The sequence below is a fragment of the Tenrec ecaudatus genome, chromosome 8, assembly GCF_050624435.1.
Source record: "Tenrec ecaudatus isolate mTenEca1 chromosome 8, mTenEca1.hap1, whole genome shotgun sequence".
Taxonomy (NCBI): domain Eukaryota; kingdom Metazoa; phylum Chordata; class Mammalia; order Afrosoricida; family Tenrecidae; genus Tenrec; species Tenrec ecaudatus.
The window spans coordinates 19,111,617-19,131,771 of NC_134537.1; the positions used below are offsets into that span (position 1 = coordinate 19,111,617).

The 20,155-nt window shown below is 43.6% G+C and overlaps 1 pseudogene; it reads left to right on the plus strand.

Annotated features, from left to right (window-relative positions):
• The first annotated feature begins 1,407 nt into the window (after positions 1–1,407).
• Positions 1,408–2,301, plus strand: LOC142454790 (histone H2A.Z pseudogene; annotated as a pseudogene).
• The last annotated feature ends 17,854 nt before the right edge of the window (positions 2,302–20,155 follow it).

The following is a 20,155-nucleotide window of genomic DNA, read 5'->3' on the forward strand; positions in this document are numbered from 1 at the left end:
TCTCTCTGATGAAAAGGGAATTTCCAGAAGGAAAGTGATGCTTTGTCTTTTAGTTTAATAATGCATCTTCCACTTATAAAACAACTCTCAGCACACAGAATGACCTCAGGTATTTGTTGATGAATGCTTAATGCACGAATAGGCCACCTTTCAACAAAAGAGGCGAGAAATCTGGCATTTCTCACTTGCTGGTTATAAGGAATGATGGCTCCATGAGCCTGGCGGCGTAGGTGGGTCACAAATCGGGCTGCTCTCTGCAAGGGAAGCCACCAGCCCCTCCTGAGGAGGAAGGCCGGGCTTTCAACTCCGGTAGGAATGGACAAACTCCGAAAACCACCGGGGGGGGGGGGGGGTCTTCTCCACGACCCAAGCAAGCATTTTCCAAAATGGAAGCAACCGAGATGCCTTTCAATAGATGAATGGCCACACAAAGTGCGCACAGCCACGCAATGAAGGATTATTCGGCAGTACACGAAAAACGATCTACAGCTATAGAAGGTGTGGGGGACCCTTCCATTAGTATAAAGCGTTTGGTTAAGTAAAAGAAGTTGTTAGATCTCTCGGGGAGAGAGCTATACCTCGGTCCTTGGCTCCACGGAGGAAGACATCACGCCGAGGCCGGGTTTGGGATCCAAGTGGGCTGACGGAGAACAGCGGCAGTTTCAGGTCCAACAGTGAATGGAGCACAAGCCAGACAGTCAGCGGCACAGTTGCGGGACCACAGCCCCACTGAGCTACCTTGTGTAGCGGCCGCTGGGAAAGAGAGCCCAGAGCAAAGCCTGGGGCCTTTCAGGGGCCCTGTTGGGAGGCGTGGTTGACTCATTGGCTGAATCAAATTCACCTGGTTTAGATGGGCCAATCCAGGTGCCACGCCCACATAGGTGTACTACCCCTTCCTTCCGGGCCAGAAGCTCTAACCTCTGAGCATGCGTAATAGACGCCCCAGTCCCTGTGCCAACTACCTAACAAAGTGACTCTGCAAAACTACATGCTGCATGGTTCCAACTACGTGACACTCTGGAACAGGCAACACTGCTACACAACACGACAACGGAGAGGGGTGTCCAGGGTGCAGTGGGAGGTAGAGATGGGGTGAAAGGGACACACTTTTATGGCCGTGATAACTATTCTTTATGTGACTCTCATGATGGTCATGTGTTGTTATGCATGTAGCATCCCCCTCCCCCCCCCCCCCACACACACACACTGGAACACAAAGAGGGAACTCTACTATCAAATTATGGCCACTCGTGCATAATAATGCCCCAGGTTGTAGCCTCAGTTTATAATGTATGTACCACCGAAGTAAAAGATGTTAACACTTAGACTCATGGTGTCTTGGTGGGGAGGAAGTCTCTGTACTTTGTGGACCATTTTCTGTACACTTAAAACTGCTCTATGATAAAGGGAGCGGGGAAGGCGGGAGACAGCGCAGTTTGAATCGCGGTGCGACGGAGTAGCTGTGGGGAGCTCGCTAGGTGTTGGACTAGCCCTTTCTCTGCCTTGCTTGTTTGAGATTCAGCGGGATTCGAAATGGCTGGCGGTAAGGCTGGAAGGACTCCGGAAAGGCCAAGACAAAGGCGGTTTCCCGCTCACAGCGAGCCGGCTTGCAGTTCCCAGTGGGCCGTATTCATCGACACCTGAAATCTAGGACGACCAGCCACGGACGTGTGGGCGCGACTGCCGCTGTGTACAGCGCTGCCATCCTGGAGTACCTCACCGCAGAGGTACTTGAACTGGCAGGGAATGCATCAAAAGACTTGAAGGTAAAGCGCATAACCCCTCGCCACTTGCAACTTGCTATTCGAGGCGATGAAGAGTTGGACTCGCTCATCAAGGCGACCATTGCCGGTGGTGGTGTCATTCCACACATCCACAAATCTCTGATTGGGAAGAAAGGACAACAGAAGACTGTCTAAAGGATGCCTGGATTCCTTACGATCTCAGGACTCTAAATACTCTAACAGCTGTCCAGTGTGGGTGATTCCAGTGGACTGTATCTCTGTGAAAAAACACAATTTTGCCTTTTTGTAATTCTATTTGAGCACGTTGGGAGTTTAATTAACTTCCCAACCAACCAAATTTCTGCATTCGAGTCTTAACCATATTTAAGTGTTACTGTGGCTTCAAAGAAGCTATTGATTCTGAAGTAGTGGGTTTTGATTGAGTTGACTGTTTTTAAAAAACTGTTTGGGTTTTAATTGTGATGCAGAAGTTATAGTAACAAACATTTGGTTTTGTACAGACATTATTTCCACTCTGGTGGATAAGCTCAATAAAGGTCATATCCCAAAAAAAAAACTGCTCTATTAAAAATAGAAATAAGAAGAAAAACTGATCTTGATAGGCCTCTACTTGGGATTGCAATTATCAAAAAGGTCTATGGTCCACTTACATTAGTCCATCAACTACTTAAACTTCGACGTGGCTGACCAACATAACTTGATGATGATGCCTTGGTCCACAGACCGATTCCAACAATGATGCAAGGAAACAAGATTTGGCTTTGAGGGGACTTAGGGTCACAGCCAAGAAGGCAAGTTAGTGACATTTGGGTTTGATAGTTATTTTCTGTGTGAATTGGTCTAAGTTTCTAACATTCTCATAATTTCAATTTTTATTGTCCATAAATGGGGATCCCATTCAGTGACTCTGTCTTAGTTTCTTTGAATGCTGTTAACAAATTATCATAAACTGGAGGCTTCAAACAACAAAATGTTATTTCCTCCTCTTTTTCCCTTTCTTCTCTTCCCTCGGCTCTCCCCTCCGTGACACCTCCTCTCCCCTCCCCTCCTCTCCTAAGTTACATACAACTATAAAACAAGCTACATCTGTCCTTAGCATTCCTGATGACTCTGTCTTTTCCACCATTAACACATTAAGCACATTTTTGACTCACAAAACGTGTTTCCATTGAATCAATTCTGACTCACAGTGACCTTATGAGACAGGATAAAGCCAGCCCTTTGGGTTTCTGAGACTGTGATCTGTGAGGAACAGAAAGCCTCGTTTTCCTCCTGTAGAACTTTCAAAACTACTGACCTCGATATTAGCAGCTCAGCTGAAAACCCTCTATGACACATTGTTGTGAGTACTTGCTGAATGAAATCGGTGGTGATTCGGTGGTAAAATGCTCCAAGTTCAGGCAGGAGAACAAGATTTGATTCTCATCAATGAACCTCAGGTGTAGCCCCGACCCAATTTTCAATAGAACTTAGCTTATAACTTTGATGTTTAACAGAAAAATACATATAAACAGACAAATTCACTGCCACTGAGTGGCTTTCGACTCACAGAGATGATCTCAGAGTAAGCTGCCCTGGCAGCCCAGTGGTCATGGGTTGGCCTGCGGTTTGCCTAGGCAGTTCAACACCCCCCTCCCGACCTTTGTGAGCCCTTGATACATTATAAATATTTATTTTCATATCTAACACCTTCCACTGTCTCCTTCACCCATATTTCTGTTGTTCACCCCCCTGGGACTGCGGGTAGGGGGCTGCACATCAATTATTTTGATTCCTTCCTTCTTTGCCCCCCTTCTCTCCCCACCTGCCCCCTACTCCATTACTGTTCCAAATGGGGTTTACCTGTTCTGGATTCTGAGAGTCAAGAGCTCTTATCTGTACCAGTGTTCATACTCTGGTCTAGCTCTGGTCTGGATTTTTAAGGGAGATCTGGGGTCATGATTGGGGTGGAGGGGAGCATTAAAGATCTAGAGGAATGTTTTTTGGGGTTTTTTTCGGAGCTATACTGTACCTGGCTCTTCCTTGTGACCCACTGATACTAAGGGCTCATGTAGAAAGAAAATAGTTTGAAAATGATGATGGCAACCTATGTACATTTGATGTATGGCTTGTTATCAGAGCTGTAAGATCCCCTAATAAGATGATTTATTTTTTAAAAAACGTTTCAATCTTGGAAACTCAGAAGAGGCGTAGCTATGTGTCAGCACTGACTGGATGGCAGGGAGTTTTGTTTCTGTTTTTAAACCAGATCAAGAAAAGCGAATAAAAACGCCCGGTGATGTGCTTCTGAAAAAGCAGCCAGTGACAATGCTACAGATCCCAATGGTCCCTACAATGGCTGTCCAGAGTCACCATGCAGCTTAGGGAAGCACGTTAATGCATGCAATGTGCTTGACGCTGTGAACAGTGACAAAGAATAATAATAATAAATAAGGAGAAAACACACTTCCTATCCATAGTAGCTTTACATCTGATGGTAGAGGTTATAGTTAATCCATCACTTGAAATATAAGAAAAGGTTATATGTACCAATAGGAGGCATGCATTATTGAAAGAATCTTGAAGCCAATGCAACTGAAACTGCCCCTTGGAGACAGGTAAGGTGTCATGGCTTAATCACATGGGGGAAATTTCCCAGAAGCAGAATAACATAGAAGAGAGTTCTCGCCTACTTTGTTGGCAAATGAATTTCCTCTTACTTATCTCTGGCTGTGTTAAACACCACCCCACCCCACACCCACCCTCACTCCCCCCTCCCCAATAGCCCTCCAAACCTGCTTTTGCCTCAGTGCTACAGGTGGGGCTTCTTCTTCTCAATCTACTTCCAATTAACTACTTTAACTAGGTGTTGGGAGAAAAATTGTCTGAGTCATCTAATTCACAATCAGTTACAGGTGACTGATAGCTCCTAAAATCTCCAAGGACAACAACAACCAAAGCATTTCTTGACAAAACCGAATTTTTATTTGGATTGTATCCCGGTGCAATGTTCGATGGGGAAGAGTTCTTAAAGCACCTGTAGTGAGGAGCACTAGTCCGAGGGTCAGCACACTTTTGAGATGGAGCAGCAAACCTGTCCCTCCCAACAATAGACAGTTATTTGAGAGACAGAAGCATATTTTAAATAAGGGAATCATCATTCTCTGAATAATAATACCCTTTAAGGTTTTTCAATTTTACTTCAGAGCCACATATGGCTTAAGAGTCGCAGATTGCGACCCGTGCTCTAGACTGAGGGAGTGACAGGCATGGGGACTATATTCCAAATGGTAAAGATGTCTCACCAGGAAGCAAAGGCTGGGAGCTGTAGAAGACCACTCACTGTATATGGTTTACCCTTTTCCCTCGGTGCTGTCAGTGCTGGTAAGGAAAACAGACTCCCAAAGTCTTTTCCCACTTGCCTACCTCTCCCAGCAAAAAATAAAATAAAACACTCAGGTAGAAGGAACCTTGTTTTTAATCTTCTCTTTATATTTTCTAAGAGGCAACTTGAAAAGCAATGGACAGAAACAAATCATAGAACGCTCCCATTTTTCCCCAGCTAATTCAGAATGAATTGGATTTACAAATCAAGCAGCAGTGTTGAAGCACACCCGTTCCTATGGTTACACAGAAGGCTTTTCTAAATGTGGCGCAAGATGCAGGCAGCCCAAATGACTTGACTGTTTATGTTAAATATGAAGTCTATTCCCTATTGAAATTTAATGATCTACTAGCTGCATTTTAGCAGCTTGCACCCTGATAAAATTAACATTTTGAATACATTTGGAGAGATAAATTGCTTTAGCAATTGGCGAGTATTCACTCATTTTTATTTGATCACATCAGTGATTCAGATGAAAGCACTTTCCCCTGTACTATTAGAAATTGGGTCTACAAATTATCCTCATCTCTGGGCCTGCAGGTCCCCAAACACATTCTATTATCGCTTTGCAGGTTAGCTGGTGCCAGATGTTAGACCTAACACTTGGTGAGCAAGCTGAGAAAAAAATTTTTTTTTCTTTTTTAGCAACCTGGCAGAATCAACACTGTTTCTTATGATATCTCCCGAGTCCTCCAGTAGTTCTAAAATATCCAACAAGGTGAACAGTTCAGACCGGGTGAAGTCTGTTCCCCCCATCCTTCTCCTCCCAAATGAGAAAGACAATCTGTCTGTTTTGAAAAGCTGACAGGAAACTGGAGCCGGGAAAGATATAGTCACTGCATATTTTAGCTGACACCAGTCAAATTTGCTACATAAGGGTTCCGTGAGATCTGTTAGAAGGAACCTCTCATTCAGCAGAAACAGAGAGAATAAAAACAACCTAGAGGATCCCACCCTTATGTGTTTATCTATTATAGGTACAGCCCATGTGAAATCAAATAGCATTTATATAGATGTGCTATGATGGACAGGATATAGATACAGAATTAAATGAGTATAATCCCTGATCAAAAAGTGGAAAAGCTCAGCAAAACACAATGATCTGTCAGGGCCTTCTCAAAAGCAGACGATGTAGAACTTCATACCATATTCATTCTCTTCCCAGTCACACCAATGGAACACATTTTCAGATACCTGTAAGGTGTATTGTAGTGACCACGCCCATCGTGGGGACTTCCCCCACACCTGCCCCTTTAGACTTCTCTCCCCTGCAGGGGACCCACTGTGGAATTTCATACCCTTCATCTGTAACCAGTTGACCAGTTGTCCTCCAGTCAATCCTGACTCACACTACCCGCTGTTTCAGATTAGAATTGTGCTACCTAGGCTTTGTAACCATGACCCTGGGAGGATCCGAGTCAGCAAGCTTTTGATTCCTAACCTAGGGCTTCACCGCTTGCACTGCCAAAGGATTCCCATCTGAACGGTGGGTGATGAAAAGCGCCTTGTCTGGATGTCAGCTGGGTTTTCCAACATGGAAGTTGAGAGTTTTACCACTGAACTGTTGCTGTCCTTGTCGGGTCAATCCTAACAAATCTGTCTAATTTGTCAATGTAGGGGAAGATAGAAAGATATCAGGGGTGCCACGGGCCGACATAGTTTGTTGCATCGTTTGATGGAGTTGAGAGGTAAGCAGGGGTGCTCATGCAGGGGGATCAAGGAGATCCGAGGGAGGAGAAGGGAAAGGAAAGGTGAGCCAGTTCACCGGGCTCTTTCTCCTCTCTCCCAGAACACTTTGCCTATGCAAGTTCAGGCTCAGACAGGGTGTCTACTCTTACCCCAGTGCACACAGATTCATTTTCCTTAATCCAGAGGCCTGGGACATTGAGGTCGTAAGAGATGAATTCTATGAAATTCTATTTAAATCCTTGAAACACACATTTATCAAAACTTCTCTAGTATGTCCTTCTTGAAGGTAGAATATTTCATCTAAATAGCAAATGAGACAAGTTAGGGACTTAATAATACTTTAACTATATTTTATCTCTTGAGCTGATACATTTAGCAAATCTGACATCTAAGAATTTCAATTTGTTTGAGGAAATTTCTTTTGAATTGGTGGGTAAAAATGCATTCATCACCTATTGATTCCCTTTCAGGTTAATCCCCAAATTTCAGTTATCACTTAGTGCTCTAATTAGTCATTCTCAATATGATTCATTAGGATCATTGTTATTGATATTTTTGTTGAAAATGTTAATAATTTTAAACCATTAGAACATTTGTCAGGTGCATGGGGAAATGCGCACGTGTTTGTTTTACTTTACTTTTTGTATCCTTCTATTTGTGGGAAACAAGCTTGATGAGTCAATTTCCCTTCCCAGCAGAGGTTTCCAGGACCAATGCTCCAACTCAGAGAGGCCTGTTGGAGTGGGTGGCTGTCTTTAGGTGGTACAGATGACAGCCCGAGAGCCTGCCATAGGGGACTATCAAGGCAACCAGTACCTTCGTGAAAAAGCGAGTCCTGCCACCTGAGTCTACTGCAGGGGAATTCGCCTTTGCTTTTATATGGTGACCATGTTTCAGTAGAACTTGACCCTCTTACTCTGACATCAGGGGGTTTAATGAACAGCTTACTGGTAGGGGAAGTGCTGAACAGTCTCCCGGAATCCAGCTTCCAGGACAGCACTTGTTTATCACAAATTAAAACTTTTTTTAAAACTACTTAACATGAGTTCACAACTCTTCTAGACTACTGGTCTGAGTAAGCATTCATTTCTAGATCAAAACTTGTAGTTAGCTTCAAGTTATTCCCTCCCACTCTCCTCTCAGAATACGGGTCTTCACCCAGATCTCCATGATGGTGGGCGGTACATATAAAGCTAAGTTGGTATATTCTGGAGACAATGGTTAGTGTGCGGGAAGGTATCTGAGAATGTTTTAATACAGGAGTTAAATTTTCAAACTTCACTGAATGAGATTGGGAGGAGATTACACAGGACTTCACAAACTTGGCAACGTGGGGTGGTGAGCAAAGGCATTGTGCAATGTAACTGCAGAAGACAGAGAATTTCTATGTAATCAAATGGCAAGGATATCAAACTACAGGGATAAAAATGCTTTCACAAGGAGGGATGAATCATTCTCCTCTCCTAAATTCACGATGCCAGATTCAAGCAGGAACACTATTGCACAGTGTTTGGGAGGAGACATATGTGTTCTTTCCATCTTTGTTCTCTTTGCCCTTTTCATTAAGAAGAAAAAGGAGAAAATATTACCAATGAGTGAAAGATTTTTAAGCACTAGCTCATAAAATAGGCTTGCAAAAAATATAGGAAATGATCTTTAATAATGGCTGACAGCTGCATAGTTTAGGAGATGTGGATTATGTTTTCATGGAGTTGAAACAGTTAATTCTCCAGAGCTGATTTGCAGAGTTCACATTCAATAGCCCATGCATAACAGAATGTAAGATGTATGTAAGTACCCAAGAGTAATTTCATCAGGCAATGAAGCACACTGTCTTTCCCGTTTGTGCCTATGAGGAGCACGCTCACCAGTCCAGCCAGCATCCATCACTTTTATTTTGTATCAGCTACTCATTGTCTGAAGTAATAATGAAGTGATCCAAAGAATAGAGGACAGCTTTGCAGTGCTGACACAGGCAGAATGCTGCAGGACGCAGGACGGGCTGCTAGCCCAAATACCCACAGAACATGCTCGGGCCCCTCGACTTTTGTATAACAGGCGTTCCATCGAGGGCGATAAAAAATGGAAAATATTTTAATTTTATTCTGTTGAGTAGGAAATGATCTAGGTGAGATGTCATTTTAATCAGATCACTCTGAAGATCATTTCTTCATGGATTCTGTTTGAAAGTCTGCTTTCTCCTTCTTTAACTGAAAATGATCTTTAATTAGCCACCAATCCGAAGAGGTAAAACACCAGGGTTAGTTTATAAATTGGGGGGAGTGATTTAGGGGCATACATGTGCACCACAAATCTAAGGTTCTCCAGAGGGGGAGAAACATTAACCCCATATGACACTGATTAATCAAATTAAATACAGAGCCAAAGGAAGCATCTTAAAGTGTGTGCCATAAAATAGGTGGTAGCCTAAGCAAGAGTCTGGGTGTGATTATCGTCACATGCGCCTCCATATCACATAAGACCAGAAGTAGAGTTTGATCTACAGCATGAGGCCATGCATATAAACCACTAGATCAGGTAGACTGGGTTTGCTAGAGAAAAACAGCAAGGCATTTCTTACCCATGGCCACAGAGAGAAAACATGTAATAATAAGGTGCACATTTTGAAATGCTAGCGATGCGCATATGTACATGTGAAACTGGAATATGGCACCTGAGAGTCTTCAGGGAGCAGATGGTGTGTTTTGGTCAATTACATTCTCACATCACCAGGTTGTTAGCAAGAGTTTGGTTGGCCTTTCTGTGAACCAGGAGTGAAAGACCAAATTTAACGTGGAGAGCTGTGTCCTGTTCCTCTGCGCTATATGAGCTACACACCCCACTGGATTTCCCTTTTGTCTTGTTTTGCACAGTGTAGAAACTCTGTCTGGCTTTTCTTTGATGATTTTGGAACTTGAATTTCTTTAAGGCAATCACTACGCTGTCTAGTAATCTAGTAGCCTATGTGCAAGCTGCATTTTCTGAACTATTCTGCAGAGCCTGAAAGAAAGAGGAAGAGAGGGAAACTGCCCACGCTGTCACTGTTGTTGCCGAATGAAGGCAAAATGCAAAGAGAATGCCAAGTTGTAAATCCACTTGGATAGCTAAAAGAACACGATATCTAGACTGAAAGTTAAAGAGTCCTTTTGATGTAATGAGTAAAGCAGGTTTGCTGCTAACGGAAAGTTGGCTGGTTCAAACCCACCAAGGCTCCAAGGGAGCAAAGACCTAGAGATCTGTGAAGATTACAGCCTTCAGAACCCTCTGGGGCAGTTCCGCTCTGACCGACAGGGTCAGCATGAGTAGGAACTAATTCTGTGTCAACCAGGAAACTGAAAGTTATGGGACATGTCACAGAGTGCACGCTAATTTCATAGCATTATGTCTGGTTTTGTTCAATGTTAGCATTATCAATTTGCTTTTCTACACTGAAGAGTGAATGTTTCCATTACCCCACTCTGGTTTATTAAATGTTCTTCCTAGAAAATTGATGCTTTTCTATAATTATATAGAATGGAATAGAAATTAATATCTCTCTACCACTGCTGACTATCTGTAGAAAAGCACAATAAGCTGTAAAAATAATAGGCATTTCAAGTTTCAACCGCATAAACCTATGTCTTGACTTCTCACGTCAGTTACGACTTCAGTTGAATATTTTGTCGGCATGACAACTAAAACGAGTGTATATTTCCTTTGTTTAATTTTGTTGACAAAGTTGGACTGTTTGGAGGCATTCCCTTCTGAAATTCACTGCTTTCAGAATGCTGTACTTTCTGTTTCCATTTTTTCTCAGGGAAGAAAATTCTGTTGGTTTTCATATTAGGAGAAGGTGACACCATTGCCTGCCCATCACAGGAGGACACTTATTTGTTTCTCCATTAGTGGGAATTGATTCACATTGATCCATTCACACGCTCTTCCTTTGACTCCCCGGTGACAGAGGCACCTTTTCTGCAATGTTGACCGGGGGCAAAGGAGCAATGCAGAGAGGTGAGCACCTCCATGTTCTCCAATGGAAAGTAATAGGTTCTGATCTTAGCTGACTGTTTGAGGGATCACTTAACCTATTGATCTCAGTTTCTTCCTATCAATGGAGTGACCTGAAATAGATTATTCTATGGCTCATATATATTTTTTAAATACTGATGTAGACCATATGGTATTTTTTAGGTAAAAATCTTATTAAGAAAAATTGCCCAGTAAAAAATAGTTTGTAGTCTAATGACTCTATTTATGCCCTTGAATTTTTCCATACATTCTTCTGGGTTTTTTTTCCTGAGCTTTGTGAAAGTTATATGCTTACTCTTCAATGTTTCAGCATGAATCTCTGGAGCATAGGAACACTCTCCTTAATAATTATAATGCTTTTATCATAACAAAAAATTACTTAGTATTTTATCTCACCTAAGCCATTTTAAAATATACCCATTTTTCTGAAATTGAGTTTTATAGTTTCTACTCTCCCCCCTCAAGATGTGATCATAGTTTTTGGATGCATATTCAAGACAATTGCCAGTGTCATAAATTGCACGGACTGTCTTAAAATGGATGATAGTATTTTTTCATTCAAGATTGGAGGATTGAGATAATACTCAATGGTAAAAATAAATTAGCAAGTGAGTATTGCAAAACCATGCTTGCCACACAAGCAGAATCCATTTATTTACCTTTGCAAACTCTTTAGCAGCAACAACTCGTCGACTAGTTGGTATCTGTCTCAATCTGTTAAACACAACCAAGATCTAACATTTTACTTAATTATTGCTCTGGCCTTAAAGGAAGTCATATCTCAGTAAGGAATCCCTTTGAAATTCAAAGAAGCAGTGCATAGTTTTTGTTCAGAGGGAACTTTGAGCGAGGCCATATCTGTTTCCTGAACGGACACGGTTGGGCTAGGAAAACTGGAGCTTTTCCCAGTTCCAGGAGAGCCAAGTTCTCATCATGTCAGTTCATTCTTCCCTTTGAAGTACGTTCCCAGAAACGCAGACCCACCCGTATTCAACTTGAGTACAAAACACATCTCCAGGCCAAACGGGCATGATTCAGGGACTTCGCCGCCATGCTGGATCACCTGTGGCTGTGTTCCCTTCCGTGCCTGAAGACCATTGCAGGTTTCCCATCACCTCAGAGGCTGCAGCGTAATCCAGCAAGGCACTCCTTTGCACAGCGGTCTGACTTGTGCAACGAATGCATCAAAACGAAGGAAGAGGTCACTTTACTAAACACCCGATGCCGTCAACATGGCGGACTTTATTGTGACCTGCTCTCTCACCTGCAAGTATAGGTTATGCCTCATTTTCATGGTGGCATTTCCCATGAGGTATATCTTTTCATTAGGGGTTCTCTGAATTGGTGGTCTGTTCATTTAAAATAAGCCCATCTCTCCCTTCTAAGGCCATTGTGAGTGGGAACCACACTCGTGGGCCGTAGATTTGGTTTTAGTACACTCAAAGAGAAAACCTTTCCTACAGATTTGTGTAGAAAGCAGGCTTCAAACAAACATCTAGCCTGTAATTCACCTCCTCTGTGAGACTGCCTTCACAGCTGCTCACATGTTTCCTTTCACAAGAATGAACTAAATGAAATGTCAATAAAAATTCAAAATGAGAACTGTGGCCAATACTTGTAGGAGAGCTTTGTCTTCTGGTGATCAGTGCTGTGGATGAGACCTGTATTTCTGGATGTTTCAGAAGCCCGCCTGACCAACCAGGAATCAGGCCAGGGTTACTCACACAGTAATGAAATGTGGAATCGCTCCCCACAACTTTCTAATCACCCAATTTGTTAGTGCCCGGAATGCCTGAAAACTAAATACAAGTCAGGGGCTGCCATTTCCTTTCCTGTCTAGTCAGGGCGTCATAATTTCTGCAGTCTCGGAGCTTGGGAGAACTTAGCAAAATGCTGTTCACCACCTGAGATGTTTTTATTCTCCTACCACCTCTATGTTGGTGTGGCTGACATTGCTGACTAACCCTACCGGAAATCTAGATGATTAGCTCTCTGTTACTCTTTATTAAACTTCATCTCTCCTCTCCCTCATGCCAAGCCGTTCCAGGGGTTTAATCAACAAAAACATGTTGCTGTTTGATGATATACATTTGCTGGTAAAGAAAATTTTATCACAGACAAAAATTTACCAGCTTCTGAAGACGCCTCGCTTCTTGGCAAAAAATGGCAACTTATAACGAGTTTTCCGGGCATTTTCAATAGTTATTTTTCCCTTTTTTGGAGGTGCTTTGGTTTAGCTCATTTATACATTTAATTTATTAACTCTCAAATGAGAGATAGTTATTAATTCCCATATACGTATTCTTCTGTCTGCCATGGATCCTCCTTTCGGGATCCTGACTTGTCATTAGCTGTCAACATACACCTGGGATGGAAGCTGTGCTGGAAACATTAACTTCGTTTCCAGGGCGCTGCAATGGACGCCTTTTTGTCATTGGCACTGCTACTCTCTCTGCCAAGGTGGCTTAGGGGGGCTGTCTCAATAGTCTCTTCACTGTGTACTTTTATGGTCTTGAGAGATTGTGTGTGTGTGTGTGTGTGTGTGTGTGTGTGTGTGTGTAGTCTGGGCACGTGTGTTTTTTTTTTAAAAAACCTAGAACATTGGCCTAATGTTGTCATTTATTCACCTGACGCTATTTTTCCAAATGTTTAGCTATGAGGCCAGGAAGCCGTCAACTGTAATATTTATAATGATTCTCTAGGGAGCTAGTTGGTAAATGCGGGATCCTGTTCTAAATTCTTTGTGAAGAAGCCCTTTGGGGGGCCTTGCTGCACCTGGTCCTCGAGCAGCTTTGAGAAATACTGGGCCAGGGGCTGAAATTCCTTTCATAACTGGGAAAACAGATACATGCTGGTCTGACTTGCTTCTGGCAGAGAACCAGATTTTGTCACTCAGTGTTTGATGCTGAGATCTCAGGGGCCAGAGCTTGGCAGGTGAGCCATCTGCCAACCCTGGGGAGCCCAAGGGATTGGTTTAAATCAAAAGTGAAACCTTTTTTGACACTTGTGATTGTGAAGACCAAATGAAAAGCATAAGCCAGGAGCCCCTGGAGGGGAAGACCAGAGAAGCTGAGACTCAAGGTGTTTGTCTTGAATGGAATTCGAATGTTTCCGTCACAGCCCAGGTTAGCCTCATGCAAAAGCAGAGACTGGTGATGCTTGCTCAGTCATCTACCAGGATCAGAAGAGGCTTTTCCCATTCAGACACTCCAGGAGAAATAGTCAATTCACTGTACAGGGTAGAGACCACCAACATGGCCAGCAAACCCTCCCTCCGCCCTTGAATTCCCACTGTTGATTCTAATACCATGCCGAATGACTCCATACTGGACCACAGCATCTGACATTTGCCCTAAAGGTTTTATCTTACATAAGAAGTTCACTAATATTTGCGAGGCATGTACCCATGGTGAGGACTTCTAATTACACAGTGGTTAAGGCCTAGGCTGATCACCAATAGATTTCTGGTTGGCACCCACCAGCCACTCTGAGGGAGGAAATGTTACAGCCTTCAAAACTCTTTGGGGGCAATTCTCCTCTGGCCAATATGATCATTAGAAGTCATAAGTTATTAGACAGCAATGGGTTTTTCTTTTTTTTTTTTTTTTGCACACCAGGAGAGAAGCAACAAACGGGAAATGAAACAAGGGCAGAGAATCATTGAGTTTGACATACAGTTTTGCAGTTCCCATTCTTGAAAGTGGGCCATGTTCATGCTATTTAGTATTTCCCTTATCAGCATTTTTTCCACATGCATAAATTTAGATGGAACACTTTAATTGGGTTTTCTTTTTGCTTTTATATTTTGGCAAAACATGAAATTCCTGAGTGTCTGGTTTTGGTTCTTTGAGGTGTCATCGTAATTTTAACCACCATTGTCAACATGTACTTCAACTGCCTCATCACTGACATGCACGGCATGCTCAGGAACCAGAAAGTGATTTCCCACAGTCCTACAGTCATTGCAGATCAGAACTGAGATTCAAAGGTAGCTGTGTTGGCTGCAGCCTGGAGTCTGGAAGGACTGCCTGGACGCCGCGCTAGCTACCTTGCTTTGCTCCCCCGCCCTTACATGCCACAGGCCACACACTGTGCATGCCAGGAACCCTGCCCTCCTGAAAATCTCCTAAATGCCAGACTGTTCGAATTGCAGGGTGTCCAGGGAAGGAGGTGGTACCCAGCGCTCCTGGAGCTGATTTTTGTGACCTAGTTAGCCATATGGGGTGCAGATTGAGGGCTCGCTCTCTCCACTCTGCCTATGGTCAGTCTGCCTGTCTGAACTTTGATCACTTTGAATCTCTTTATCCATCTCATTGCCCCCTTTCTTTCTGGAATTTGAATCTCTCCCAGAACTCCATCCTCAGAAACTTGGTTTCCTGATATTTTGACTAGGCCTTGACAGTGGTTTTCCTTGAGGATGGTCACTGATTCCAATATCATTCCAAATGACCTCATTGGCATCACTTAGCTATACCTTGGACACGAACTGGTGGCCTTCTAGATAATGTTCTAAGGCATCCATACTATCACATGCCACTTAAGCCTTTCATGCTGTTACCAGATGCCGTCCAATTGAATTTTGACTCACAGTGACTCCATGTGCAAAGGAGAACTGTCTCAGAGGATGTCTGGAAACAGACTGATCAGGCGTTTTCCCCATGTTGCTGTGAGGTGGGCTCGAACCACCAATCCTTTGGTTCACAGTCAGGCACTTCAATGTCTGAGCCACTAGGACAACTTTGGGACTCCTCACACCCTCTCAGATGCCGTGATTTGCATTGAGGATACACTACATTATGAATGATGTTTGGGGCAAGAGGAACTAGTCTAGGGCCTGCCCTAGTTACCATTGACTCAGACCCACAGTGAGAGCGACCTGTACTATGAAAGGATTGTGCAATCAGGCTAAAGGTAAATTCAGATTTCTGGGAAGATACACTTCAAACAGTGTTTATGCTCTCTGGACAGCATGCCAGGAAACCGAGTTAGGAAGAAATCTGCGTCCTTCCATTGCCTGGCTAAACAGATGGGAACAAAAGGAAATCCTGATGTAGAACTATTCCTGTTACAGAGGGGCAGAGAATCCTGCGCTGAAAATGCAGATGTTTCCCATGTTTCCCTAGCCCTCCCCTTGAGCCGAATTTCTTGCCCGGATGGCTTCATTGGCAATCTTCCTGTGACAACCTGAGCGCTAGGAGGGACACCAGGTTTCCCCTGGGTGCAGGGCCCATGCTCAATTGTGGTCAGCTACTGGAAACAATGAAGGAGAGTAAAGGACCAAAGAACAAAAGACCTTCATAAAAGCAAAAGAAACACCCAAAACAAAGCTCAATAGAAGAAAAGATAGGTCCTGACCTGCATCTCAGATTTTGGATGAGCTATCCTTCTCTCCTGTTGAAACCAGCTACAGAACGATCACAGTTTACCCTGATAACACAACATTCCATCCGCATCACACTAGAGGATGACGGTACATTTTCTTTAAGTCCTTCAAGCTCTGAACTAGTTTTGTTTCCGGCTTCTGCCAAGTGAATGGATATATTTATTCCAGGGCTGGCTAAAAGCCATCTGTGAACTCCCTTCCCCACTTCCCCTCACCCTTCTCTCTAGCCCTGCGAGGGAGGACCAAGGCACCATGGTGCAGAGTTCCACTATAATATCACTCCTGGAACGAGCTGCCTTTGGTACATTGGTACATAGCAGCTCTAATGTAACAGCAAGAATTCTCCCCCTCCTGTTTATTTCTCTGACGCTGTAATAAGCAATCCTGTGTGACATTGCCTGGGGTGCGGTTGCCAGGCAGCAGAAAGAGATCTGCAGCAGGAGGTGGGGGGGAGCTGCGGAGGAGCTGCTAGGAGCCAGAGAGAAGGAGGGAGGAAGGCTGAGCAAGTGGGGGTGGGTGGGTGGGGGGGGAGGCTGGGTTCTGAAACTGCTGAGCCAGAATCCCCTCTCCTTGTCATCCTTCATGTTCCCAGCACATCATGAGCCAATAAGCTGAGCCTTAGAGGGGGAAATAAAGATGGAAAAGAAACAGTTGAATGTCGTCATTAAATAGGCGAGCAGGAGCGTCCCTTGTTGTGTAAAGAAAGGGGTTCAGCTACTTTGTTGTTTGGTTGGCGCCCCCACCTCCCACCCCCAGGCCACCCCGCCCCCTCTGATGGTTTCCTGGTAAATGCAAGGCTGCAAATATCATAAAAGGGCCAGCTTCGCAGTGGGCCTGCTTTGCTTTACAACAAGCAATTAGCGCATAATATCTACCAGTGCGGTGCACGGGGCGTGCACACAAGTTCCAGCTTGAAAGCTTCCAACGCCTCTCGAATCTCAGTGCAGAAAAAAGCAACACAAAGGGGAAGGGAGGAGCGCCCCCGCAGAAGGGAATATGAACCTGTTGGGAGGTATTTCTGGGCCAGAGGACCAGGAGGTCATTCAAGGTGTTTCTAGAAGCTGCAGGGTGAGGCTTTCTTTATTTAGTTTGGGAAATTGGGAGCCTCAGCTGAATCTCATCTCTGGGCTTTACCAGAACCTTGCACTAATGAGATTGAAATGATTGGACTGGGAACTGAGCAGAAGGGGTGGGGGCAGATGGCGTGCGGGTCCTCCGTGCAGGCCTGCATGTCCCCAGCACAATGCCTCTTGCCTTTTGCCAGCCTCCCAAGCTGTCTGTAGATGAGGTTGGACACTTTCCAGTAGTAACAGACAATGATTTTTATTTAGATGTTTGATTATTCTTGTTAATCAAATAGAACAAGAACAGAAGGTTTGTTCAAAACAAACAATGTATTTACCGATAGCTTTGTCTCGTGGCTGCACATTTTAAGGCTCTGAAGTTGCTAGTTATTCTTCCCAGAAGACGCAGACACACCATCTGGGAGAGATAATGGGATAAGACATGTTGAACGGGCAAAATAATCTGAAAGAATTTAGAATGTGTGCAATGGTGACTTGACTTTATTTTTTAACCTTGGCAATGGGGGTTGCTTTGGAGGAAAATGTCAAGTTGACAATATCCGAACAACTCTCTGATTGTGAAGAGTAACAGATGAAGGTCCATTCTCACCCTACTCCCCACCACTCATTGAGGTTATGTCCCCCTTAAGTGACCCTGGTCTCTTTGTCTCTGCAAAAGTCAGGGCAGAATACATCAAGGGCAATCCATTATTTTTTCATGCACATTCTGGGAGGAGCAACTTCTGAGTATAGAACGATGCTCTTGAGAAGATAGCACATACAGGGGAAAGGATAGGCAGAGATGGAGCTCATCCGAGCTACCAAACACCCAGAAAGAAGCCAGCAAATCACATCCGCCAAGAGCCAGGACTAGATGGGGAGCTAGCGTCGCTTGGCTATTTTTCAGAAGGCTAACACTTTTGCCTAAGGAGCTGCAAAATATTTACAGCCACTTGACAGTTCTCTTGGTAGCACAGTTGGAGTATGGACACTCAGGCTCTCTGGAATATCCTGTGATTGAGGTTTTGTCTATACTGCACAGCGGGAGAAACTAATCAGCCAAGCTGCTGACTCGCCTGACCACACTGGTTAAGGACGGTCTCCACAGAGCCTCCCTGGAAACTTGATATGTAATATCACACTATTGCAAGTGAAATTGTACTCCTAATCAAAGCAAAAAGGGGAAAAATACTCCAGTCAGGCTCAGAGTTTTGCCACGTTGGAAAATTCTGTCAACGTCGTTGATCATTCTGGGTTTTTTTTTTTATTTTTGATAGAATCAACTCTTTAAATTTATATTTTATTCTATCAGAGTTATACATGTGTTACAAAAGGTTAATGTTTTCACCCCCTGGTCTCAAGTGAGGTTCTGAATTTGATAGGAATAGATGATACAAATCTTATATTCTAATCTAAACAAGATTTATTAAGAAGTGGTCAAAACCCCAAGCCTATGAGTCTGATGCCTCAACTGCCTTCAGTGAAGATGCAGCTTGCTCAGAAGATCAATCAGGCCATTACGAAAAGCCATGTTTTTCCACAGAGCTGACAGCGGAGTGTGGAATGTTCTAGTGTTGTCCGTCCACTCTCCTGTTCAGCTCTACCTCAAACCTTGGGACTGTATCATGGTGGGAAGAGAACATGAGCAATAATTCCTAGGGAAAACTGACCTGTGTCTCCTCCTGGATATTGGGAAGCTCTGGATTTGAAGTACAAGTGGCCTGCGGGCATTGTGCTTGTATTTGTCAAAAGTGAAACAAAGCCATAAGTTTAGACAAGTAAAGAAGCAGTGCAAGAGAGTGGAAAAAGGAAGGAAAAAGATAAATGTCTAGCTTTCTATTATTAAGCCCAAGATTCTAGTCCAGCTTGAAATTTGAAGTGAAATATATTTGATGAGACACTTAATCAGAATAAACTAGTATGTACTACTTTCTCCAAGCTGATATCCCCTGGAGAAGGACTAAGGAATGCAAAAGAGATGAAACACACAGTTCCTTACAAGTACACATGTGCAATGCACATATTACGTACACATAATAGCCAGAGTTTCTTTCCTCTTAAGGTTTAGATTGTGGATGAAGTGCTAAACCAATTTACAACAGTGCTATTTAAAAAAAATTATTTCTAGTGCAAATAGGAAAGAACTTTTGATCCCAAACGTTTCCAATGCAAAAGCATGACATAATTTTCAGGGTAGGAAAGATAAAGAAAAATAGAATCTGCATTTCTCTTTGAAGAATCCAGCCCTTGCTGCCAGGGAAGGCAGAGAAACAGAACAAATGGATTCTTGCGAGGGGATAAGCACCTTTCCAGTCCTGGGAGCTTTGTCATTTTTCAACATGAGCACATTTTTCATAGTTTGCCTCTGTGATCTTCAAGTGGATAAATGGATATGGTGAGAAGCAAGTTAATTCTCATCCAGCCCCCTTTTTTCAGGACAACAGATACCCTCACAGAGAAGTGGCACAAAGCAATGGGAGAGGGTGCAAGTCAACGCACGGTCTGAAAATAAATGGGTTCAGAAACCAATTAAAATAACGCATGGCTTTGAAGGATTCCGTGCATGATTCACATGTCACGCTACCAGAAACATAAAGGTTCCTTTCATGCGTCCCTTTCTAAATGTTTTATTTCCAGAAGTAACAGGTTTAATTAAATGTGCAAGACGCACTCCAGTGATCCACACTAATGCACCCTGGGAGTTGGGCGTCACCTGGAAGATTGTTGGAAGCATTTTGATTTGCCAGGCTCAGCTACGAATGGAGAGAGCTGGTCTTCAGGGAAAGCGGGTGAGCACCAGGTATGGCTCTGTTATGGCTGTCCAGGTCAGTCACTATGTTACTGGGAGAGAATGGCTTTGAAAGTAGCAAGCATTAAGGAAACTGCAAAGGGAATTAAG